A 26728-nucleotide genomic window follows, 5' to 3' on the forward strand; every position below is an offset into this window, starting at 1 on the left:
TGCTCATTCAGCTTTATAAAAATAGAGGCTTTTTATATTTCCGGAGAGTGAATGAAGGGACGAGGAAGAAGGAGACAGAACACAGAGAGATCATTTATGTCTAACTGAGCTTAAATTGCAAGGTTGGAACCAGCTGCACAATAACTCTAAATACAGGTACTAACGACCTTATTTTCAATTTACTATCTTCTCATGACGTTTAATTGTGTTCACATCAGTAAGGTCTGTTAGATTCAGCAGAGAAATTCCGGCGTGATCGGGTGGGAATCACTAAAATGTGGATTTCACGTTCATAAATTAAACTTTTTCATTGATTTGTGAAGTTTAATCAAATGAATTCCACATCTGTCAGTTTTACATTTCCGAGCGTCGGTCCATAACAAAGACCTCGTAGACTGTGTTTGATTTGAGATCGTAGGTCCGTCTGTCATCAGAGCCCCTTATGAGTTTTTTCTATTAAGCCGAGATCAAACTGAACAAATCCAGCCTACATTTTGACAGTATTTAGTCATCGCCAACAAATTCCCAATTTTGTGCCCCAATATGAAGATCGGGATTGACAAAGGGGGCTTTGTAGTGTGACATAATTGACGTCTGGGATTACGCACGACACCCCGACAAAAAGTCTTCCTGGATCCGATATATTTAGTTTTTTACCTGCCTAGTTTCCTCGGTGTTCCTTGACGTCGTCTAACGCTGCTTCTTTAGTCACGATTGACAACTTCTTGACCCTCCTCCTTTGACAACACAGTTACTCAACGCACAAACGTAAACAACGAATCGGTCCGCGTCGTACTCGTACTTTTGCCATCCTTGCGACGAAGACGCGGCAAGAGTTTATTACACTTTTATTGCCTAATCTGACGTGGTTACCATGGTGAAATGCAAATGTGTCGTGTAGCCCGACTCACGAGTTCACACACTGTAGTTTACCGCTGCGTCCCTGTGAGCCTCTAAAGAACCAAGTATTTGGTGGAGACCAAAACAGAGCTCAAAAGGAGGATGAATATTGGACTTGTTTTTTAAATAGTTACGTATGTGTGCAAAAGTGCGACTCCAAACTAATGCTAACATTGCCTCAGACGCGTAAATAAGACAACTGGCAGCAAACGCATCTGCCATATTATCGTCATATATCAGTAGCTCGTTTCATTCACTCAAAAAAAAAAAACAATTGACTCTGCTTTGAATTTATTCTCATGTTTAAAAGTTAGCTGAAAACTGCACGCTGATTTACCCGACCATCCGCCCCAACAGCCTCCCGAAGCTTTTCTCTTTTTTCCTGCATTGGTATCAAAAAAGTCGTGCTACTTTTGCTTTTTTTCTGCTCGGAGACCACAATAATTACTTTTGTGGTCACATAAACACGTAAATACAAAGAACTGCTTTTTCATTATTTCCTGAAAGGTCAGTGTCGTTACTCAGGATCGGTTGATGTCGGTCTCCTGCTGCCTTTCATGGTAGCGGCGTAATCAGGGACTTGATTTATGCTCCGAATGCAATTAATTACCTGGTGGGACAGAAAAATCAGCGGCACTTTGGTTTCCGAAGGACCAAAGTTTACAACCACCGCTGTGCATAAATGCTGTTTTTCAGTCCACTGAGAACATTCGGGTGTTTAGTTTTTTTTTTGTTATTTTTCTTCACCGCAAGAACACCGTGTCTTTCTCTTCCCCAGTTACGAAAAACAGAAGAAGCCTTGCGCCTCTTCCGCTTCTTCACTCTCTCGAGTTTCCTTCCAATAATTTGAATTCATTAGAACTCAAACGGAACCTGCCGTCGTTAAAAGAAAAAGCTCCGGGGGTAAATTTGGATGTAATTCATATTTTGCGAGACGTTCGCGAAGGCTCCATAAGTGAGCGCAGCAGGGGGCTCCAGATATATTTTCTCTTTGTTTCAAATGGCTTGACAGGTTGCGACAATAAATAGAGCAGACTCGACACCTCAGGAGATCACTCCAGCCCTCCGGAGTCTCTGAAGCTAGTTTATCATTAATAAACACTTAGTAGTCCCCATTTCCCTCCATCCTTCCCCTCCCTGCTTCTGCACCTCCATCACTCCATCCCTGATGAATCATTAACAGCTATTTTTTTTTTTTTTTCTTCATAAAAGATGAGGGAAAAGAGAACATTACACACTTCTGCGGTTACATCGCCAGGGCAACATTTTCTCAATATAGCCAACATTAGGACGGATACAGATCGTAAGCGGCAAAAATGTCACATCTTAACAAGTCATTTAAACAATTTATAGAGCACATTTCTTACACAGGGGGCAATTTTTTTTTAAAGCGCTTTACATAATGCATTACAAACATTAGGGGAAGGCAAATACAATGTAAAATATTAATAGGCAAATTAAAACAATAGCGGTTATTTAAAAAGAAATGGAAAAGATAAAAACTGAGAGGAGATTAAAGGCAGCAGAAGTTGGCGGCCAGAAAATATGAGGGGCAATCAAAAAGTTCGCTTCACGGTGACGTGACACGGACCGGGGGGAAAGCTATAACCTTCGTGAGTACGTTTTCCAAGTTACGTCGCTCGATCACCCGAGTTCCACGCGTTTTTTTTTTTTTTTTTTTGTGAGCGCTGGAACGTGAACATTTGTGATTTCCCTTTTGGACGCTGGAGCGGAGACACATCAGATTTTGGGGTCAAGCTCTGGAAATTGGCAACAGACTACTTCGAGCCGTGGACCTGTCTCGATCAAATTGGAAACACGATGATACTACGTCCCGCCCACCGGACTGCACCACAGGCCTGTCAATCAAACAGACGCGCCCCCAAAAACATGACAGAATGCAGAATAACACCTACGAACATACCTTTACACAAAAGTGATGCTGAGACAATAAAGGAAAAAATGAATACGCATGTTGGTCAGAAGACTGAATGTAATGAAACATCTGGAGCCAAAGTGAACAGTGTGCTCCGGACTGATCGAAGCTCTCATAACGGTCTGAAAACATCTCTCTCTTTACAAGGATGCACATTTGAGAGCACCCGCCGGGTTTTTATAGAGAATTGGATTTTTTTTTTTTTTAAACTTTGATTCGACTTTTATGTTATATATAAATTGGATTTTTACCAGAGAATGACTGCAGAATATGCAATTTCCAACATGAATGAAACGTCACGAGGGGCCTAATTACCGTCATTCAGAGAGTTACCACCTTGAACCCCCCCACCACCCAAGGAGCACAAACGCTGACACGTAAGAAAAGCCTCCACAAATGGCTCATCCTCGAAGCTTGATTGAAAAAAAAGATGCATAATGGACGTGGAGAGCGGAGCGCCGCTCGGACCCTCTTCACAGCCGCTTCCTGTGATTTCTGTCCAAAAAGCCGGCACGCTCTCCACTCCATTGTCCGGCGGACCTTCTGCTCAGCGCTGACCCGCCCGCCCTCACCTCTCACCTCCATCCGTCACAGCTGCTGCTGCTCTTATGATGGACGGCTGTGTTTTTTTGGTTTGTTTTCATCCACTGGCTCGGTGGCCCTTAGCTCGCAGGTGATTTATTCAAGATAGCGGTAAATAACGCTTTGAAATCCCACAAAGTCTGGCCCCGCTGGGTTGTTGTTTTTCGCTGCTCGACAAAAGCGACGAGAAAAATATTGTTCTGTAAAGGAAGAGGAAGAAAAAAAAAAAAAAAAAAAAAAGGTTAAGGAAGGCAAAGGAGGTGGAGAATAAAAACTGTTCCTCACGCTGTGTCTGCCTCCAGCTCGACTGCTGGGTAATGTAAACAGTGGAGATAAGCTACAAAAGTTAATATCCCCTAGCCTCAGTTTCCATTAGAAACACCTCTTTCAGAGTATTTCTAAAAGAACGGGGGCCTCATTAAAATTCATTGCACCGCAGCTTCTCCAGCAGATATCCTCCCAGAGCCTACATAGATTTGCCAAACATTGTCTTTGCCGCTACAGCTGATGAAGATGCCGCGGACGTTTGTGGCATTGTGACACGACCGAAAAAACAAGAGCTCGGAGACCACCAGCAGCCTATCAGCGGGCAGGTCCCGAGGTGGGCATCAATCAACCGGGCGCTGCCTTGTGCACCTTCTCCCCTCCAAAACAAAAAAGAAGAGGCTTTGACAAGAGCCCATTATTCTGCAGCTCATCTCCTGTCACTTCACACGTCACCTGTCAGCCCCGTCGGACAGCCTCGTACCCCGAGGTCGACGCCGGTCATCAGTCACATCGCCGACATCAGAAATCACATCGTTATACAGCCGGCTGTGGTTTCATCAGGTTTTTTTTTTTTTTACGAAGCGCTGTTCCCGACGCCGGTCTGGAGCGCGGGACGAGTCCTCCAACCGAAAACCCCCGAAGCTATCGGCTATTCTCTTTGGAAGTTTCCACCTAAATAAAACATACCCAGATTTTGTCTCAACAAAATCAACAACCTGGGGCTGTATTGATAAGAGGCACTTTGAAGAATTGTGAAATGAAATACGTCTCCTCGTCCCCGTCGCCAGAATTGGAAAAACACTCAAACCTGTTCGGAAAAATTCCGCAACTTTACCAAATTAGATAAGACTGAAATGATACGCCCATGTAAAAATGACATAAGGTTGCTTTTTAAATACAGAGGCCGTCAAGGTGGAAAGGATTCAATTATAAACTGTATATAAAAGTGGATGTAAGCTGCAATACCACCGAGGGCCACTAGGGGTCAGCTCCAAATACTCCCCTTCGACTTCTCTCACAAAAAACTTAAGTCAATACATTTTAAGTTATTATGGTGTCGTTCGCTAAAGTCACTCCTCCTTATTAGTTGTCTGGGGGTCCAACTGAAAATAATCCCGTCATTAGTTAGATATTAGGGCCTCAAATCCACCGCACGCTCCCCCCCGAGCTCGTCTCAATGTGGTCAAATAGCAAAAGTGGCGACGGCCGAAGTGCCGAACTCGAAGGCTTCAGAAAACCAACAGGTGACGTCACAATGGGTCGCCGTATGGATATATATCTATATATATATACAAGTTATATATGAGGTTGTGCTGCTTCCTTTTTATTAATGTGATGCTACTTGTGCCTTTAAATCTGAAAGAGGAAGTCATCAAATGCAAAAACCGCCAAGGGGTTCAAAAGGACGATTTTTTTTAAAATAAGTTTTCCGTGGCATTTCAACAAATATACGACGGTCGATCGAAAGAATCCGAGAGCTCCCGTCGTACTTCGGCTACTTTTGTGAAGTTTATCAAAAATGTACTGAATCCGTTTCGGGTCAAAAGTTGAACCAGAAAAAAAAAGAAGTCAGTAGCCGCGTAGCGACGGATATTAATCAGACCTCACAAACCACACTGAAGTTAGCGGATACGCCGCTCGTATACAGGCTGCGTTACTGTCTGTGTTGCTGTCTGCGGGATTAGCGACACAGGAGAGGAGCTTATAAGCAAGCAAGCAAGCCAGCAGACAAGGAAAACCACAAGGGAGTTGTGGGAGGAGGGGGGAGGGCATGAGGATGGTGAGTAGGGGCGCACACAAAGAAATGTTTCTTATAGCAATGAAAAAAAAAATAAAAGTTTGAGACAACAAAGGCGGATGGAATTCAAATGGCATTTGTGATAAGGTGACATTTAGAGAAATCTCAACTCCATCTCCTTCTGAACAAAAAGGTCTTATCTTGATCCCTGGGAAATAAAAAAAAAGAAAAAAAGAAAAAGGGGGTCTGGCTCAAGTCGCATCGGAAATATATACAATGGCGTACGTGTAAACCATGTGGAAATAGTTTGAGCGTCGCGATGATCTAGAGGTCACAGTTCATCCTCCTTTTTTTTTTTAGTTTTTTTTTTTTTTTTTATGAGGACTACATCTCTGCACAGGGCCAACAGTTGCCATGGAGAAACATGCAATCAGCTGGTCTTTTCTCTTTCCACCGCTCCCTTCCTCCCGCCCCGGACACAGTACGGCCCCTTGTTGTTGTCGTCGTCGTCATCGGGACGGTGACGGAGCAATGTGCAAGTGTGGGAAGGAGGATCTCAGCTGTTCATCCCGGAGAACTCATCTCCCCTCCTCGTTCCGGTCCTAGGTGAGCCCTCAATACTCCCGGCCCCCCCACCCGCACCCCCCAAGACCTCCCTTTCCTTTTGGCTGCCATTACCCAAACTAAGCTCATTTGTCCCCCCCAATAGACCCATGATCTGCCTTTTGTTCGGGCCCCAACCCCTCGCATTCATGTCCCCCAGGAGAGCAGACAAAAGAGGAAAAGACACAGGCCCTGAACCCTTTCGCCCAGACAGACTGTGGTAAAGCGACCATAAAGAGATGCTGGGCCTGAATGGACGAGGGAGCTCCTCGGCTTCAGCCTCCGTCTGTGAATATTTCTCTTCCGAAGGTGTGCTCGTTGTGTTTGGACCACAGACTGGATAGAAAAAGTGTTCGTAGCTTCCGGGTCTGAAAAATGGTTCCGATGCGGAAGCGCCTTAATCTGCGATACCAGCGAGTGCCACTAGAGGTCGGCTCCAAAAAGCCTCCGGCTCCATAGACTCCCATTCAACTTCTCTCATCAAATCCAAAGTGAATAAAATGTGTCCATCAGTTATCTCGGTGTTGTTAGCTAAAGTCACTCCTTCTTCTTAGTTTTCTGGAGGTCCATCTGAAAATAATCCCTCATTCATTAGAAAAGAAGATTCAAGAAGACCTGTTTTTGGGGGCGTGTCTGTTTGATTGACAGGTTCCAATTGGACCGAGTCAGATCCACCGCTCTAGCTCCTCCCCCCCCGAGCTCGTCCAAATATGGTCACTTCCTGCTCCAAAACCGCTCCAAACTCGCAAAGACGGCGACCACCAAAATCTGAACTCGAGGTTTCGTAACGGCCGTTCGCAAACCGACGGGTGACGTCGCCGTTTCGGACCGGTGCGTTCGATCTCCGTCGTCAAGACAACGGACGCGCGCGCGTGTGCGTTCGGATGCTGAGGAAGCAGGAGACAGGAAGTTTAAACTCCCCTCCTGATAGCAACGTATCAACCCCGGATCCGTGTTGTCAGATTGAATCCTGCGAGCTTACGCCTCCGTTACGGTTTGCGGCACAAATCGCATCATATTTAAAACCCGTAAGCTACATTACTGAAAGCTTAGGGCTTTACGAGGCTTGTGGAAAAAAAACCGCTCTGAACTTCTCCGACGTGTTAATCTACAAAGCCGGCGCCGGGCTGACAGTGGCTTGTGTGTCTGTCTCCACCTGTGTGATGTGGAAGTGTGAGCTCGGGTTCAGATAGGAGACAACGGGTGGGATCTGCCATACCGTCCTATAGGGGGGGCTTAAAAAAAAAAAAGATAAGGAGCAAGTGTTGGGAGCCATCCGTGCTGTTACATACGATCGAATAAAAAAAAACAAACAACAACCATAACTGTGGCGTGGGCTGATACGAGCGCCGCGTCGAAATGAGGCGTGCAGAAAAATATCTCCTTTTAAGATAACGCTCGATGCGACATCATGTTAGCAAGTGTAGCCCTTCGGAAGTGCACGGCGCTTTTTTTTTTTTTTTTTTTTTTTGGATATACATATTTATCAAAGCTGATGTGAAGAAGAAGAAGAAAAAAAAAAAGTCACCTCTCAGCAGTGTTTGAGATAAATTCCCAGTGCAGTCGGGCGTGACAAGTGGCTGCCCGCAAGGAACTAACAAACTCCCGACTGAAATAACGAGCTGTTTAATTAGCTGCTAAAGTAAATGTTCATCTCGCACCGGAGACCTTTCCTTCATTACCTGACTGTGTGTGTGCGTCTGTTAGGTTTTTCCTTCAGACGTAGAGCGGAGATATTATTTTTGAGCCAGCAGGGAAAAAAATATTTCACACGTCATTGCGATAACCTCTACGGGAGATTTTTGTTTTTCCCAGCTGACAGATTGTACAGTAAACGTGACATGAGATGATGATTTCTGGTCTGCAGGCTGCTGAACACGCTTGTGTTGTCTTACTTCAGGCTCCTCCAACCTTTTTTTTTTTCCTTCTTCTTCTTTTTTGAGAGCCACTTTGACAAAATAAAGTGGCGCTGTTAATTCGATCTTCCACTCACTCAGTGACAGACTTTATAGCTCCTGCTGTTGCGGTCCAGCTGCTAAATATTGTATTTATTGTTGTTTACCTCATTTCTGATTTTCATTTCCCCAGTGCGAGAGGTCTCTGCTGTGTTTGTGTCCTCTGATCTCTGTGTCTCGTTGTGGGCGGAGCTTAAACCTCTGCTGCAGCAGATACATCGCGTTGATCAAAAATAAACTTAATAGAAAATGTGGAAATTAATCACCAAACATACCTGGGCGGTTACATTTTTTAATTTTTCATTGGTAATTTTACTATTACTTTTTATCATCTGTATGTATCTTATGAGTATTCGTCTGAAATGGATTTTACTTTTTACATTTGAACTCTTTTTCAGCTCCTCAGTCACCCTTAAATCACTTTGATTTGCACTTTTCGTCCGATTGAGATCAAACTTTCAGAGCTGTTTGTTTACTGTCTGTCAGGGTGTGATTATGTAACGCACCTCCACCTCCTCCCTCCACCTCCCGCGGGACGACAGAGGAGGAGTTGAAAGATGAGAGTCTTGTAACCCGGGATGGACCTGAGTGTCCCGGCGGGTTTATGTGTCATTGCCTTGTCTCATCGCCTTCATTCCTGGGTGAGGTCAGGTCTCGGGGGGGTCAATTCACCGAGGAGGGTCACATTCCAGTCTCGTGTGGTCTCAGGACAGCTTACAGTATGTTCACCCAAATCCCTGCCAACATTTCTCCTCACAATAAAAAGCGCCTAGCGTTTAATATTTCCTTCGCGTAGTTTCGTTTGGTCACTGCTGGTAAAAACTTCTGTGGAGGAAACGATTCGCTTTCCTGGACGTGTTCTGTTCGACCTTTACAGAAGAGTGTTCGGCGGTTAAAACGGGCCATTTATTATAACAAAAAATGTGGAATGAGTGGAATAACTGCGGGTTCGTTGCGTAACATGTGGCCCGTGAGCCTCTCGAGGTCTGACAGCGTGTTGCTTTATGTTCTGTGTGGCGTTCGAGTGTCTCGTGTTTGAAAGTGGCCCAGAGAGCTCGAGGTATCGAATGTGCGCCGTCAGCTCGGACGACCGCAGCAGTTGTCGAGCGCAGAGACGGGGGGAGGTGGCGGGGGGGGGGGGCAACTGTAGCAACACAAAAGGTTTGGAGAGGAACTGGTTATAGGGTCAAAGGTCAGATACGAGGTCCTGACACAGTGTGGAACATTAACTGCCCATTTTTACAGATGGGTGCGGCACTTGTTGACTGTGTGTGGTCCACGAAAAGCTCGTAAAGCTTCTCCCACAGCGTTTTCTTCTGCAGAGCTTCGACAGACACACAGAGATCAGAGGACGCAAACACAGCACAGACCTCTCACACCGGAGCTGGAAACAAAACGGCTGCTCAGACATGAAGTAAACAACAATAAATACAATATTTATCAGCTGGAGGGCGGGGGGGGTGGGGTGGGAGGGGGGGGGGCTTCTTTCCGACAGGCAGAGGAAAAGATGGATGTCACTCTCGTGCGTCTGGGTTAAGTGAGCTGAAAGCAGGGCCTGGCTTTGTTTTTAATCAGGGAAGTTGAATAGGAGTCTATGGAGCCGGAGGATCTTTGGAGCCTGCCCCTTGTGGCCCCTCCGGGGTATTACAGTGTAAACCGATGGGGGCGAAATTGCGTCTTTGCACAGCAGGTATTCGTCGCAAACAAAATGCCACACGTGTCCGATGGAACGGCACGACTTGGAGCTTTCCAGAAATGTCAGCGCCTCGTTTGTGCGACGAAGCGTTTCGAAGGCAATCGAAGTTGAAGTTGCGTCGTGGTTTCGCTCCGCGGGACTCTTCAGACGCTCTTAATTGAATAATTCCCAAAGTCCCGATTCGCTTCACGACGTCCTGCATATCAAAATAAACAGCAGAACTCACTCTTTTCTGTTGATACCCGTCGTCTCTTGGTATGACAAAGTGTTTTTAGCGAATCCAAGTTTTTGTTTTGTTTTTAGACCCGGATGCTACGTCTGCTATAACACACGGTCGAAACTGAACCGAAACAACGAGCCGAAAGTCGCTAAAAAGGCTCGGCAGCGCTGAGGGGTTCAGACATGAAGTCGTTCTTTTCCCGGTGTCAACGTAGAAACAACTTTTCCTTTAATATTAGATTCCCCTGAAACCCATCGACCTTCATGGCTTTCCTCCTTTTTTATTATTTTTTTTTTTATTTTCCCCCTCCGTCCCGCTCAGATTGAAGCAATTTTCTATCGCAAATATGACGCCGACCGCTCTGCAAACAGCCGCGGAGGGAAGCGAAACACAAACACTCTGTTCTCCGCGTCTCGTGAAAAGCGAGCGCGGCCGGCGCCCCGTCGATTCCCCGAGTTATGAATTATGTAGCGCCGCTAATAGGCTGCTTCTCCCCCTTGTTTAACTTCGTGGCCACGAGGCTTCGCGGGCCGACGGCCGCTCCTCCCTCACCTCACCTTGTCTCATTATTGCGTTCCAGGGAGGGGGTTTGGAGGGGGGGGGGTGGAGTCCTCCCCGGTCCGAGTGACCCTCCCTCAGGACTTAACCCACACCGTCCCACCTCTGCCGCTGCATAATGGATGAAGGACAGAAGTCGGGAGGGAGGAGGGGCGGGAGGTGGGGGAGCCTTATTACCTTGTGATTCATTTTTAATGAGGTAAACAGGTCTTTCCAGGTCACACACACACACACACACACACACACACACACACACACACACACACACACACACACACACACACACACACACACACACACACACGGCGGTCGCCGTGTCTTCTTCCCCCAATCGACTTGCCTTATTGCTGCCCAGCTTTCACATCCACCGATGGCTGCAGGGTCCTCGTCGTATAATTAGGTCTCACTGTCATTGACAGAATGTGTCTCACTTCCCGCCGAGTTTCCCCCTTTTTTTTTTTTTCTTTCTTTCAAGTTAAGACGGTCGACCAATTATACAGCGGCAGGAAGACCTTATTAGAAGTGATGCGGGCGACCTTTCGCCTCACTTTTTTTTTTTTTTTTACTCCCCTCTCTTAGATTAAATTCTCTCCGGCGGTTGAAGGTATACATCCACCGCAATGAAGTTACTGCGCAATTGTTCCATAATTGATTTCATTGCACTTTGCAGCTCATAAATTGAATTTTTAAAAATCAAGTTATGTAGCAGGAACCGGTTTGTGAAAATAGCTCTTGCCACACTGCAGGTAGCCTCCTCCCTCTCTCTCCTCGTTGATGCTCGGCGTGTTATTGTTGCGTCTTTTTTTTTGTTGTCGCTGTTGTTGTTATCTTTCCTTTCCGTGCATACGCTAAATGACAGCCGATAAAACCCGACGTCGTCGTGCTCTAATGGAAATAAAATGGGCTCCCTTCTACGAGAAGCAGACGTGTAGGTTTCCGGAGCGGCAAAAAAAAAATAATAAAAAAAAATAAATTGGATGACAGACGAGGATGCACGTACGCGTGGCGGCGTCATCTGGGGAAATCAAACCGCCGCTCAGATCACTCGCTCTGAAAAAGTCGGCGAACAGGTACGTTACAAAAACTAGTGGGGCGGGGAGGGAGGTGTGGGAGGGGAGGGGAGGAGGGGGGAGGCTGGAGGGAGAACTCCCACAGCAATTCTCCCCCGGCGAGAAAGCCTGGCGAGGCTGAGGAGGAAGGGAGAGAGAGAGAGAGGGAGGGAGGGAGGGAGGGAGTTGCGACAGGAAGGTGAGAACAGGAACAGATGGAGAGACGCAGGGATCCAACATTTTTACAGTCGTTTTGAAACAGGTGCTATACATAGCCCGGCGCTCAAACCCATCATCTCTAAATGATATCATTACAGCAAGAAGTCATTAAAAAAAAAAAAAAAAAAAAAAGTCCCCCGGACGGTATAGATTTCCTCCGTCTCCCCGGGGAGCTTCGGGGATGAAAATGAATTTAGCTCTCCTTCTACCCCCCCCCCCCTCCCTCCCTCCCTCCCTCCCTCTCCTCCTCCTCCTCCTCCTCCTCAAGTCATTGAATTTTTTTTATCACCCGATAGCCGCGCTACATATGTGCCATTGTGCTGTTATATAGGATCAGAGAGGATCTTTTCTGCCTGACTGGCTACCAGCTCTCAAGCAACGAGACGAGGATCATTTCCCCCCGCTGAGGAAAGCTGGACGGAAAAAAAAACCCTCCACACGCACACGCACACGCACACGCACACGGATCTTCACTCGGCATACCACCAATCTTTTATCAACATGTGGGTACATTTCAGATCCTATTTCCCCCAAGGTTGTTGCTTCTTCTTCACAGAAGTTTTTCAAGAAAAAAAAAAAAAGATCTGTTTATGTAGCCCCCCCCTCCCTCCCCCCCTCCCCCAGGACTGGCATCATTAATGCCTTTAAAGTTTACTCAAGAATTTCTCGTTTTACCGAGCAGCTGTTGTACGATAGATCAACCAGCCTGGAGCCCGTACGACGAATACGACGGGGTCATCATAACTCAACGAGCGTCACACCGACCTCTCTTTGATGTTTGGATGATGGATCCATTTTGTTTCCGTGTTTGTTTTAAGGCGGTTCTGCTTGTTTACTTCAGTTTCTCGAGCGCGGAACGGCTCGGTTAATTGCAACCAGTTTGTTTTTTTTGCTACCCGGAGCAAAAAAAACAAAAAACAAAACCTCGAGAAACGCTTTTATCCGTTTGATCCGGCGTTGTCGGGTTTCCGCTCGCACTGACGAGTCGGAAGAGGCGAAGAAGACGTCATTCTGCCGTCCCGTCGACATAATCATCGCAATAAGATACGAATTAGTCCGACTTCGTGAGGCGAATGAGGTCGGCGACGGTGAAAGTAGGTTCGAACGACTCAAACTCTTTCTTTGTTGGATTGGATTCTGTTTTTTAGACTGTTTACGGCAACACGTCTTGAACCAGAGGGATCTGCTACCATGCGGTCTCGGTACCACCCACAGATTAGACCAATTCGAAAGTGCCATAACGTGCAATACCACAGAGGGCCACCAGAGGGTCGGCTCCAAAGAGCCTCCATAGACTCCCATTCAACTTCTCACGAAATGGCAAGTCAATGCATTTTCTCCACCGAGGGTTTACGGTGTCATTCGCTAACGTCACTCCTTCTTATTCGTTTCCTAGCGGTCCATCTGAAAATAATCCCGTGATTAATAGAAATTAGGACTCAAAATGCTTTGTTTTTTGGGGGGCGTGTCTGTTTGATTGACAGGCCTGTGGTGCTGTCAGGTTTTCCTCTACCGGTGGACGGGAGCGTAATGTCCTCGGATCTCCAATCAGATTGAGTCCAATCCACCGCTTAATCCCCTCCCCCCAGCTCGTCCAAATATGGTCACTTCCTGCTCCAAACCCCTCCGATCTGGCAAAGATGGCGAGTTCACGAGTTGTGACGTTGCTTGCTGACGTGTACAGAAAGGTCAGAGGTCGTGGAAGTTCATGTTTTTGTTGTAATTTTAGTCCCGTAGAGTTTGTCTTCATAACTTCCCAACCATCCCAACGGCCTCGTCATTTCCCCTCCGCGCCTTCATGTTTCCTGCATTACGTAATAATCGTGAGCCTCTTTGGCTTCTAGACACCGTCCATGTTGCCTAGCAATGGGCGTTTTTACGACTTTAACCACTTGAACGCCGAAGCACACGGTTGTAACCACGGACTCCAGCCACGTTTGTTCCATATTACCACCCCAGACGTCCCCACTCCCCTTTTTCCGAAGTTTTGTCACGTTTCTACTCGGTCACGTGACCTCCTCCTTCGTCACGGTGTCGACGCCGACGGGGCGGCCTTCTTCGTACCTCGCCGACGCTCGCGGCTTTTTTGACGAACACGTCGGTATTTGACTGCGACGGTGTTCGTGACGAGTAAACTTTACTGATTACACGGTGGCGTTTAGAGATTCCCCTTTTATAATACGATATTTCGGGGCGGGGAGAGGGGGAGAGGGGGGGGGGGCTTCTTCGCCGCCTGCCTGCCTTTTCAAAGTTCCTTTTTAAATGCTATGTTAATGCAGGCCACTGCATTCACTCATGTCTCGGCTCTCCATTGGCTTGCCCGCTGCAATTTGCTGCTAATGGTCCCACCACCCCCTGCCCCCCCACCCCTGTCTCTTCTCTCTCTCTCTCTCTCTCTCTCTCTCTCTCTCTCTCTCTCTCCAGCCTTGAGGCGTCCCGTTTCAGCTCCTTCGCTTTCAGTCACAATACTGTGGAGAGGGTGAATGGACGGGGTGGGGGCGAGCAGGAGTAGCAGCAGCAGCAGCAGCAGTGGCGGCGGTGGCGATGGTGGGGTGGGAGGGGGGGGCGGGTGGGGGCGAGGGGGAAAATGGAGGGGGGGGGTTGGACATTTAGGAGAGCAGTAGGTGGGAGTGGAGAGTCTGACCGCAGAGGGTCTACTGTTTAAGACAAGGGGATTTCTCTCTCTCTCTCTCTCTCTCTCTCTCTCTCTCTCTCTCCTCCCTCCCTCCCTCCCTCTCTCTCTCTCTCTCTCTCCCCCTCCTCACTGGCTGCAACAGCATCAGCCGGCTCTCGAGGTACAAGACTCGAAGTAAACACTCCAGAAGAGAACAGAGAGAGAGGAGAGGGGAAGGATGACAGAGCTGTCAGCGCTCTGAAGAGACAGATACAAGACCCGGTGTGTGTGTGTGTGTGTGTGTGTTTGTGTGTTTGTGTGTGTGTGTGTGTGTGAGAACGTTTTGTCAAGGGGTGCTTTGGCTGTGCTGATAAGCCCCCCATCCACCCACCACCACCACCACCCATCCACCCATCCACCCATCCACCCAACCCTCTTATTTCTTCTCCGACGCCGCCGCTGCTGCTTCTTCACTCACAGTTTTTTTTCCTCCTCTCTCATCAGCGGAGGAGAGAGCTCGCTGCGAGCATCGTGAGCCGCGGAGGTAAGTCACCTCTTTTTTTTTCTTTTACCTGCGCTGAGAGCGGCCGGCCGAGTGTTTGAATGGGAGCAACAGCAGCAACAACAAAAAAGAAGAGGGCTGAATGCTGCATCCAATTTAGGAAAAAAAAAAAATGTAATTGGGAGAGTGTGGGACAACTTCACAACTTTAACCACAGTTGATTTTTCAACTTTTTATGAAATTATTGTTTTTCATTAGCAATTTTTCCTGTGGATTTATTAATGCTTTAGCTGATAGTAGAGTGTGGAAAAAAAAAAAAAAAAAAAAAGGCTTGAAACTTCAGATATTTTTTGTTTGAATATTTTGACTCAAATCATTTCATTTCCTGTTGCTCATTTTTTGTTTTTATGTCAGTGTAAAGTAAAGTGACCAAATCTTCACATCTTATCAATTGGGAAAAAAAAAAAAGATGATTACCATTCATCAAAGCAGCTTCTTCCTCCATGTTTTATCAGCCTGGATTTCACATATTGGCTTAAATTTTTGCACCTGGGTGCCAATTATGTATTTTACTGTGAAAAGTTTATTTTTTCCACCTCTTGCTGGCTATTTTTATATTTATTAGCAGGGAGCCGGTAAAAAAAGAAAGAAAAAAGCTTGTCTTCAGAGATGAAGGCTGTGATGATCTGCTGAATTATTCTGCTTGCATTAGAGCTGATGCTGAGCTGTGGTCTGATGGCACAACAGAGCGGAGATGGGTGTGTGTTAATGTGTGTGTAAGTGTGTGTTAATGTGTTAATGTGTGTGTGTGTGTGTGTGTGTGTGTGTGTGTGTGTGTGTGTGTGTGTGTGTGTGTGTGTGTGTGTGTAGGTCCAGCTGTACACTTTATGTTTGCCAGCAGACAGTAGGCTTGTGTAACCCAGGAGACAGACAGCTGCTCTGCATTAGATGCTGCTAGTTGGGTTCCTCTTCGCCAGATCTCCTGCAATACACACACACACACACGCACACACACACACACACACACACACACACACACACACACACACACACACACACACACACACACACACACACACACACACACACACACACACTGCCAGGCTATAAAGTGGCAGCCTCACACACACACACACACACACACACACACACACACACACACACACACACACACACACACACACACACACACACACACACAGTCACTGACTGTTCATCTCCATGTGCGTCCCAGCCTCCTATCCCCCAGGTCAGCTTCATTTGTTTGCAATTTGCGTCCCGTGGGGGAGGTGAGGAGGTGGATGGGGGGGTCGGGGAGGGAGCAATCTGACGGAGAGAGGATGTTTTATAGATTAGTAAATAAACTGGCATCCACTGATTATGGGTGTTGGCAGCTGATGTGTTGTTTGTGGATTGATGCCAGTTTTTTTTTGTTTGTGGGTACGATTTTCAGCCAGCTTCATGTCAACTTTTGCTAAACAGTTGCCTCTGTGGCGAAAACCGTCAATTATGAGGGGGGGTGGGGGGGGTGTTACTTGTAAATGCTAAAAGACAGTGTAACAGTAGCAGGAGTGGAGAGGAGTCACAACTACCATGACTGAGTCAGCATTTACACGTAGTGCCGACCAGACCCGTCCAACAGCAAGTCACCGACTCCATGAAACGTGTAATCAGAACGTGTTCATCTTGTGGGGCAATCCGCTATCAAGAGCATCAAACTTTTTGTTAGTGCGAGCTCTCCGTTTCCGTGGCAACACATATGGTATGTCTGAGAACTGGGAAACAATCTGTCGCGTCAGTAGACTCTTAAGAAACGTATGTCTACCGCTCCAGGAAGTAGTCCGGCCCTTAGCAACGACCCTAGCAACGGAGGGGATTTCCAGTCAGTTTCTTTTATGCTTTCTAGAGATCGTTTCTCAAACTGAAATAAATACAGCTCGTAGAAACACTAAACTGCTCAGCTAGCTCAGTCTGGTTGCAACGAAGATATCCGATGACAAAAAGATATCGACGTACTCACCGTGTCACGTGTTGAAACCAAAGAAAAGGACCAAAAAAAGACCAGATTTCGCCAAATTTTACAGGCCTATAACAAGTAAAAACAACATTATATTACATTGCTATATTATATTCAATTCCAATTATGTATTGCCATTGAGAAGGCGGAGTGATATTCATGCTGTGATGTTATGCTGATTTGCTCCAAATGTACAGCCGACCAATCAGATCTCTGGGTCGGAACTACTTGTTCGTATAAGTCACGTTATATATTGTGAGACAGTGAGCTGTTTCTGCTTTTCAGAGCTCACATATGTCTCACTTTAAAAGTTTCTAGCCTCCAGAACTGTGTTCAGACCTCAGCGGGGGGAGGTGATGAGAAATCTTTAAGATGGAGGTTCGCTGTTCTTTAAGGGCAGGATTTTATTGCAGGTTTTTTTTTCCACACATTTCCACTGTTCGCACCCTGCGGAGCTGCTTTTCGAGGTAAATCGGATCCTCATGGCGGCTGATATGGGAACTCCTCTTGTAGGTGTGTGTGAGAGAGAGAGAGAGTGAATGTGTGTGTGTGTGTGTGTGTGTGTGTGTGTGTGTGTGTGTGTGTGTGTGTGTGTGTGTGTGTGTGTGTGTGTGTGTGTGTGTGATGGAGGAGACCCACAGGATACCAGGGCAGCGCCTGCTGGATGGTAATTGTGTTTGATGAAGGGAGACTCGGTTGAAGGAGAACTGGCTGACTTTCAGCGCAGGCTTCCTCCATCCGTTCTGAAAAACACCTCGCGGCGGATGTTTGTGTAAACCGTCGGGTTTTATATTCGCCAACATGTCAAACACGGGGTTTGAGGAGGTCTGAGTTAACAGGAGAGCTTCTTGTGATTGTAGGTGGCAGCGCGGGGCCCCGCCGCGTTCATGTTTCATGACGCTCCGGCCACGCCGACGGTGACACTCGGGCATAACGACGAGTGGGAAACGAGCCTTTGTTTGGACAGCTGTTAGCCCCCCGAAAAGCTCCGTGAGAGGGTGGCTGTCTTTAACCCCACTTAGCTCCTCCAGCGGCGATTGAGCGCAAACAATAATCGTGGGTATTCATCACGGCTCACGCTGGGGAGCGGGACTCGGGAGAGATGTTTTGGTTTTGGACTAAATGAGCGTCATCTTTAATTCAGGCTGGAATTTCACACTCCCTCCTGCCGACCTCTTCTTTTTGCTGGGTTTTTTTTTGTGTCCTTTTTCGACGTTGTGGCTCGTTTTCTTTCTCGTGAAATGTTTCATTGAAAATGATTACCTTTCAGCCCACGTTTAACTGAATTTATCTGTTCATATCTACAGACCCGAAGTAAAGACGTTAGAACGGGTTTTTTATTCACTGTTTCGAGAGGATGAACTCTGCACACGTCGGCGATCCTCCGACTTTTCGTCCTGACAGTATAGTCCATTACTTCGGTTTATAGATAAACATCTTCATAAATAATTCCCCTCGGTCTCAGCTGCGGTTGTCGTTTTGTGCTAATTAGCCAACGTTAGCATGCTAACATGCAGAACGAAGATGCTTCACGTCAGCATTTTTTTTTTTCATTGTCTCATCAGCATGTTGGAATGCTGATGAAAGCATTTCGCTCAAAGCGCCGCAGTGTATAAGTACGATGGATATGTTATGTAAAAGTGCAACCTCAAAGGCCCATTAGCACGTCAGCAGACTCTTAGTCTTTGACCTTTATGAAGAAGTTTCATCAAATTTGTCAACCACTCACTTGGGCTTCAATCATATTTGGAATATCACTGGTTCAAGACACTTTTCTGACATTACCTTCGATTAACTCCTTAATTAAAGTCATTTTAGGAGGACAAGCCTTTCAATGAAAATAATAGCGATCCAATTTCCTCGATTCCAAATGACTCCATTCAACTGCACTTTGCCGTCTTTTTTGCCGACTCGTTTTTAATTCAAATGAATATTTTGTAAGGCTTGAAAATTTACAGCAATTCCCCAGAACAGTCACCGCGCTCATTTCCTTTTCCCCCACTCAAACCCAGGCAGATGAGTCATCACAGAAGAACAAAGACCCCTCCCCCCAACCCTCAAAGAAATCCAGTGTTTTAACCAACCCAGATGGTTTTTAATGTTCCTCCGAAGCCAATGTGCGACGGGGAAAGGAGTGGAAGTCTTAGAGCTGTGGGATCCGGGATGCCCTTTTGTATTGCCTGGCTCTCCATTGGAGGCAGCCAATAGATGAACACATGTGGTAGACACTTTGCGCTGACACTTTGCCTCCACCGGTGACCTCGCACATTGGAATGCATGAGCCATAATGTGCTTGGAACAAGATGGGGGCCCTTTTGAGAGGGGCAGACAATTTAAATTGGGGAAAATGGTAAAAAACGGGGAAGCCAATGAAGAGCCGACCCCGGGGACCGGGGTCATTAGGCTCATACAAGTGTCTGAATAGAAGGCACTCCCAATTTGGACACGCAACACGCTTCGGGCTTTCATCACAGACAAGGACAAACAGATGTCCGGGTATCACAGCCAACATGCTTCCATTTCTAGTGGGGAGAAGAAGAAAAAAAAAATCCTTTCCATCCTGTTTGAATGGAAGTAACCAATAAACCTCCAGTGTAAAGTACTAAAACATGCAGTCTTTGAAAGGCCCTGAAAACTCCTCTACATGTTACTCAGCAAGGTCTAAATTTAGCATTCGTGTCACTCTACAACTCAAACATGAAAAATACTTTGCGTAGAAAAAGAGCTGATTTTTACTTCTCTAAATAAAAAATGGTTTCCTTTTTGTGCATGAAAAGATCTGGGTCAGATCAGTTTGTCAGTGGCGTCTTGCCGTCTGTAGGACAAGGGATTTTTTTCCTGATGAATTTCCACACTCGCTCGCACTATGTTATACACCGGTAGTGAATCTATGCCTTTAGCAAAAATATTTGGCGACGTGTTAAAAACTCAGGTTTCTTTTTCTATGAATACATAAAATTCTATACATGCTTTTCTCATAAACCTACTGGAGATTAAAATGTAAATGCAAGGCTCATGTAAATCCCAATAAGCTTCTAGTACACCTAGTCTCATCTACTGACATCTGCCGCTACAACTGGTGAAACCTTTCCTCGGATGCAATCTGAGAACTACCAGTTCTATGAACCTATCCACCTTTTTTGGTGCGGTGTGATTGTCTGCAGGATTATGAAAAAAATGCCCGCCCAATTTTTACAAAGTTTGGTGGAAGGGTGTAGCATTGGTCAAGGAATGACCTTTTAAAGTTTGAAGCAGATCTGAATCACGGGGCGGATTAACGGGTTATTTTTCACTTTCATTACCAATGGGGAAAAAGGGGCATTTGGCCCACTAACTGCCACACATCTTCAAAATCCAGTAGATGGCAGTGAAGTTCAGCATGAGAAAACATAGACTAATCTGGAAAATACGATGATTCGGGTACCAGTTATCCTCTGGGACGCCGATGTACTTTACTCAAACGTAATTCAGCGAGCGTTGGTTACGGAGCCCTCGAGGAGAACCAGACCCGGTACAACAGCTGATTTGTGAGGCTCCAGCAAGCACACTAACATAATTTACCATCAGTGTGATAGTTTTCCAAAATGTCCAAAACCATATAAAGGTTGTAAGTTAAGTATTTGCATATTTTTTTTAATGGTTGGCCTTGGGGGGCCCTTCTAGTTCTGAAATGAAATAAACATTAATGCGCCCCCACTGCCCCTGGAAAACATCGGACCCCTAATAAAACATGCTAAAGAACTGGCCCACAATTGAACCGTATTTCTGACTTCTAGAATATTTTTTCAAAAGCTCACCAGGTGGGACAATCAAGCAAAAATAAAGCCAGCAAAAACAGCTGTTTTTAGATCCCAAGGAGATTGGGCACTCACCTTGCAGTTGATTACCTGAGAGGGAAGGTGTTGCTTACACCGTAAGTTTAGATGAGCCCCAGAAGTCGACACCAATACCTCTGCGTTGCATAACGACACAGGCCGCGGCAAGCCAGGTACGACTCACATTTTTTGTCATAGTAATTGCAGTGCTGGCGTGAAAGCCGAGGAGAAGGAAGTATGCAGAGCGGAGGGCTATGCAATTACAAGCGTCTGGGGGAAAAAACAGCAGGTGGATGTGCCGTAAAGGCTGCCAAGCCTCCGCACCACACAGGGGTGAGGCTAATAAACAGTAGGTCACCAGCACCCAGCATGTTAAAAAGCTCATGAACAATGACTAGCATCCAACCTCTCCATCTGGAGCCCGCGAGAACGGCAGCGCAAAGACGGAGGCACCGCGGGGAGAGAGAGAGCCATAAAGAATATTGATGGGCCACATGGCGCGCCGCGAGTCAAAATCACAATGCGGTGAAAACAGCTTTGAGATTTGACTGTCCGCTGTACAATTGACCCGGTGAGGCGCTCCGGTTCGTCAACATTCGTTTCCTCCGTATCTTTGTGTCAAAGTGGGAAATTGGTTTTTACTTGAAGAAATAGACTTTTCGGGGGCAGTATCAGTCAGACGTGTCAACTCCAGCTCCAAATCACTCTTGATGGTTCTCTCGAGCGCGATACGGGCTCGGCGTTGGCAGAGCACTCGTCTCCGAGTATCCAGATAAGTGTTTCTGCCGGTATCTCGAATGCAGACCCCCCCCCGTCCACCTTATCAGGCGCGAAACACACTAACCCCCACACTCCCCCGCTATCTGTGTCATCGGATCCAATGGGGTCACGGCGGAGAGCCAATGAGCTAGGCCTCACTCTTCTTTTCATCCATCAAAAAAACAAAACAGCGCTCTCCCTGTTTAGCAAGTCAAATTGTTATTTTTTTTCCTTACCATGTGGGAAATAATGATAGCAGAAAGACAGTTGCAATGAAAATATTGATACGCTTCATTCTTTTCACGTCAACGCCTTCCTTTGGTGTTAGAAGGAACGGTTTATTCTTTAAACTGAAGGAACTGGGCAAAGGTTGAATGTATTGACTGCACAGTGTTGGCTCATACTGTCATTAGGACCTCATTTAATTGAAGCATAAGTGAGTGGGGAGCAAAGAATTAAAAATTCTCAAGTGATTTTACTGTATTTTTTGGAAGATAAGTGGGGAAAAATTGCAATTGAGATTGATTTCCATATCTGCACTTCTTTTAGGAAAATAAGACTTTAAAAACATGCTGTCATATTATCACCTCATAAAATGGTTGTGGGCGACATGCTTAGAGCTGCAACTGATTATTTTCACGCATTTTCATGGGGTGATTAAACTGCTAATGGTTTCCTCAAACATTTGGTTTATAACATCAGTAAATAGTGAATACTGGCAGAAGTTGACACGTAATAAAATTGTTTGGTAAAAGTCCAAAACACAAAGATATTCAATGTACTATAATAAGAAAATAAAGAAAAGCTGCAGCTATTTGACTTGACACAGCTGGAGAAAAAAGTCTTTACGGAACAAGATTTTGCGACAGTCGACTCTAAAATTAAAACATGCCAATCAAATAATCTGTGAAGCCAATATTATTTCCTCAGAAACACCAGAAGTGGAAGCTCAGATTTGTTGTGGCCACTCCTGTTGGTCTGTGAGGAAAATGCTGACCTGCCGAACCTTTGAAATATGGATCCGTCGGACGAGACAGAAGCTGGAAGGCTTTTGCAAAAGGACTCGGTGGAGGCGAGTCTTCAGCCGATCAGCTGTGACATGATGTTGTGGCGCGACCACATCGCAGCCACATTCATCTTTCCTGCTCGAACGCACACACGTACGGTGAAATGAGCTTCTCGTCTTCTAACCCCGCATCTCTTCAGCCATTAACCGAGCAGTTTACTTCTTTATTCTTTGTGTAGTTCAGCACAACAGCGAAGGGGCCTCGTCGGTCATAAAAAGTCGGCGAGAGAGATGGACGGCGTGTGTCTTCCCGAGCGTGAGGTGATAAAATTTGAAAAAACCTTTTCTGAGAAGCAGCAAACAACCGCGCAATCGATCGCACATTAAGCAGCCGACTGAAGCTATATGCCTCTTCCTGGAAATTCATTTCTGTGTTTGATGATGGTAGTGCCGTCGTCAGCAGCTCGCTCTCTCCGGCGATGACCTTGGTGGAGATACGGGAGTCAAATCAATATTCACCTGCTTCAGCTCGGGACGTTTTAGCATGTGGGAGATTTCTGCAACCTTGGAAGGCAACTTGATTGCGATAAATACGTTTTCATCAGCGGATTTCCATTCGGTCTCTTTCAGGGTTTGTGAAATTCGAAAGATAGGAAAAAAAGTTCATTCACCGACGAGCGTCCGTTTCCTGGTCATCTTCCTCCGTTACAGTACGACAGCGTCTCAAGGTGAAAAGAGCCCCAGACAATAAACCCCCTCATTCAGTCCTCGTACTGGCGACCCAGATTTTGGATCCTTTACCAAAAGAAGGCAAGCTGAGTTTTTTTTTTTTGTTGTTGTCGTGGGTGACCTACAAAACTAGGCACGCTTGATAAATTCTTCAGAAATGAAAAGAAAAGCATCCTATCAGACCTGTTTAACATACAGTCCTGGGACTTGAGTTGTAGTTGTAGTCATTGAATATTTACAGCTTTTACACACCAAGTGGGGCACGTTGCTTCATTATTCAGTTTGTTTGTTGTCGAGTTATCAGACGGATGCTCGTGTTTGTCTGTTCGCGCCGCTGCCATTATCCACTGATAGCTAGCAACTCTTTTCTTTTTTTCTTTTTTCCTTCCTTGCAACTTCCCCTGTTGGGTCTGCTTTTTCTTTTTTTTAAGAACCTGCCACACGTTGCGCAGACCGATAACGTTTCTTTTGTACCAAAACAAATTGCTTTTTTCCCCCCTCAGAAGGAGTGCACAGATAGCTGCTGCCAAACGCTTGCAGAGTAATAGTTTTCCGCTCTGATTTATCTTGGACCTGCCATATGGTAGAGGTCTCAGCAAAAGGTGGACGACAGCGACGATTGTGTTTGTCAGCGTGGGGGCCCCGGTTCAGTTTGAAACTTCTGCGTGTGATGTCTGCGGGAAAGAGACGGAAAGTCTGCTCATCAATCTTTTCAAACTGACCGAATGTGAAAACTTGTGTCCAAAAGGTGGGAGGAAGTACGGCGTAGCATGGGGAGGGAAGATAACTGGTAATGTCATCATCCAACCGGGAGTTTATTTGTTCCCGTGGAAACCAGCAACTGTCCAAATAGAAACAAGACCGACCATCATAATACGAGGTCAGGCAGGTCTTTCTGTGACATGTTGAGGTTTACGGTGGTGGTGGGGGCGTCCAGTTAGCTTATGGTGGGGGGATTTATGCTGACTGGACTGTCCTGGTTTTGCTATTATCTTGATCCTCTTCGTCCCTTCTTTGTGTGAAATAAATACATTCTTCTGATTTACACAAGGATTATGGTTCTGGACTTAAGACAACATCCAGGGTAAACATCCTGGAAGGCATGCTGGGAAACGGCTGACGCTGCGTCTGATTGGGAGGTGCGATGTTTTTTCTTTAGATCGTCTTCACCAGAGAAAAGATATCAGTGCTTGTTAAGTCTTCAAATGAACAGTTTTCTTCTCATGGCTGCACTCCAGCCTGTTTTGCGGCCTTTTAAAGATTCTGACTGGACTGCAGTTATATACCACCTTTTTTATGTTTTCGAGGTCCACAAAGTGCTTTACAATTTTTCGATAAAGCTGCCGCACAAGGTGCTCGCCTGCCATCGGGAACTACTTTGGGTTCAGTGTCTTGTCCAAGGACTCTGTGGCTCGTTAGGAACCGGGGGTTTTGAACCGCCAGCCATTGCGGTTAGTGGACATTGAAGTGGGATTTATACTGTCAGATCTGCATGCTTGGATGGTTTCATGGCTTTGGAAACAGCCTCCCTCCACACCCTTTCAACGCTATCCAACATAAGACTCTCTGAAACCGACAATCCGACATTCGCACGACTTTCACGTCGCGATTGATTGGCTAACTCTTGGTTTTTGTGACACTTTTAATTTGAACAACCAACCGTATGAATGTCTACTTGAAGAGGTAGAAACTATTTGTCCCCCATTTTGGAAGGATATGAAGTGTCCAATGTCGCCTTTCCCTTCACTCTGTAACATCTGGCTTTTCACTCTGGTTTCACATCTGATTTCTAAGGTGGTCGGAGAATGCGTCTCTAGAAGCAGTTCTGAAAGACCATAACTTGGTCCTTATGCGGCTATTTCTTTTGTGGTCACTTAATTTAGGATGACAAATGGATATATTTGTATTTATTTTGGTTAACTTGTTGGTTTTCATGCACAGTTAGTAATCTGTGTTGAATTGAAAACCATATTGCTTTGGTTTTTGGAGGTGGTAGTATGGGTGTCTGATTGGGGCTGATTGAGAAACAGCAATATCGTGAAATAAATTTAACATTCCCGACAGCAACAGACTTAATCGCTTACGAAACAGACCTCAAACTAAAGCATCTCCAGCTCTCCAAACTTCAAGTGTTTCCCCCCCCCTCCAGCACTTATTCACAACAGGGTAATTTAGACAAGTTGCACCAGATCTATGTGTGCCAACAGGTTTTCCTCTGGTAAAATTCAACTCACACATTCAACCGCAAGGCGGGCAACAAGCTTTGTTGCTGTTTGAGAAGCTAACTATAGAGCAAAACCAAGTGAGGGAATAACAAAGCAGCAGCAGTCGGATTGTATCGGGTCCATGTCCACGGTGCCAGCAACCAGCTGCATTAGCGGAGTGCCAGGGCCACGGGGTGCCCGCGAAGGAAGTCCAAACAGAGGGATCAGCTCCATGTTTCTCAGGGTCACACTCAGATTCTCTCATTGTGATTGTTCTGCTTCATATTAAAGAGCGGTCGATGGCAGCCGTAGAGCAGAAAGAGATCAAAATCCAAATATTTTCCAGGGACTCGGTGGAAGTTTTCCTCTCTTCATCTATTTCCGAGCGAAGCCGAGTTTTGCCAGGGCCGCGGATTTCTCATACAAAAGCCCGCTTTGGTCTCTCGGGGGTTGGTCTCCCCTCTCAGAGGTCCATGTGGAGAGCAGCCAGCCTTCAAAGTGAGAAAGCCAACCATCCGCCCAGAACTAAAACCTTAGCAGCAACTCAAAGCAATTTTCTGGCTATTTTCTTGATTTAATCCCTAGTTTGTGATGCTTGGGCACAGCAGTGTGTGTGTGTGTGTGTGTGTGTACGTGTGACATAGTGTGAGACAGACAGGAGGCTCGGTGGTGGTGGTGGTGGTGGTGGTAGTAGTGGAGGGGGGGGCTCTTTTGGACCCCCCGAGGGCCTAGATCTACAGCGCTCCCATCAGCGAGCTACATTAGCACTTTTACAGTCTGCTCATCATGGAGGCGCTCATCCCTAATCAAGGGTGGGAGGGGGGGAGGGACAGGGGGGATCGGGGGAGGGGGGGGTTGAAGCCGTGGGATCCCTCCAAGCTGAGCTCATCTGTCAGCCCGCCTAATCACACGTCAGGCCCCGGGATGAAGAGACCCAGGCACCTTCTTCCTGGAAACTGTCAAGCCTGGTGCGCGTGCAAAAAAGATGTTTTACCTCCGAAATCCAACATCAGTGCGACGAAGTCAGGTGTGGCGGAGAAAATTACCCCCCCCCCCCCTTCATACATATTCCACCACAGCATTTGGAAATATGGCCGATGTGCGATCATGCAATTTCATGTCTGCCTGGCCAGACATTTTTCACGTTGGCGGCTAACAGCTACCGTTAACCTTTAGAGCAGCCAAGACACACACACACACAAACACACACACACACACACACACACACACACACACACACACACACACACACACACACACACACACACACACACACACACACACACACACAGGGTTTTATTTGAGGTAGGAAATGATCAGTGTCAGCATCTCTGACAAGGTAGGGGTAAAAAAAAAAAA

General features: G+C 46.3%; 1 protein-coding gene across 3 annotated transcripts in view; it reads left to right on the forward strand.

Annotated features, from left to right (window-relative positions):
* Positions 1-14477: 14477 nt before the first annotated feature.
* Positions 14478-26728, forward strand: part of tncb (tenascin Cb) — a 47698-nt gene continuing 35447 nt past the window's right edge. The window contains exons 1-2 of one of the 3 annotated variants that reach the window (XM_069701507.1): positions 14478-14619; positions 14842-14881. The gene's annotated coding sequence lies outside the window, so the exon portion shown is untranslated. The remainder of the gene's footprint in view (positions 14620-14841; positions 14882-26728) is intronic. The other 2 variants (XM_069701509.1, XM_069701510.1) reach the window with 2 other exon arrangements.

Source organism: Brachyistius frenatus, unplaced genomic scaffold (assembly GCF_029030835.1).
Source record: "Brachyistius frenatus isolate BFR_SWC_R1_liver_20210118 unplaced genomic scaffold, ASM2903083v1 Contig_37, whole genome shotgun sequence".
Taxonomy (NCBI): Eukaryota; Metazoa; Chordata; class Actinopteri; family Embiotocidae; genus Brachyistius; species Brachyistius frenatus.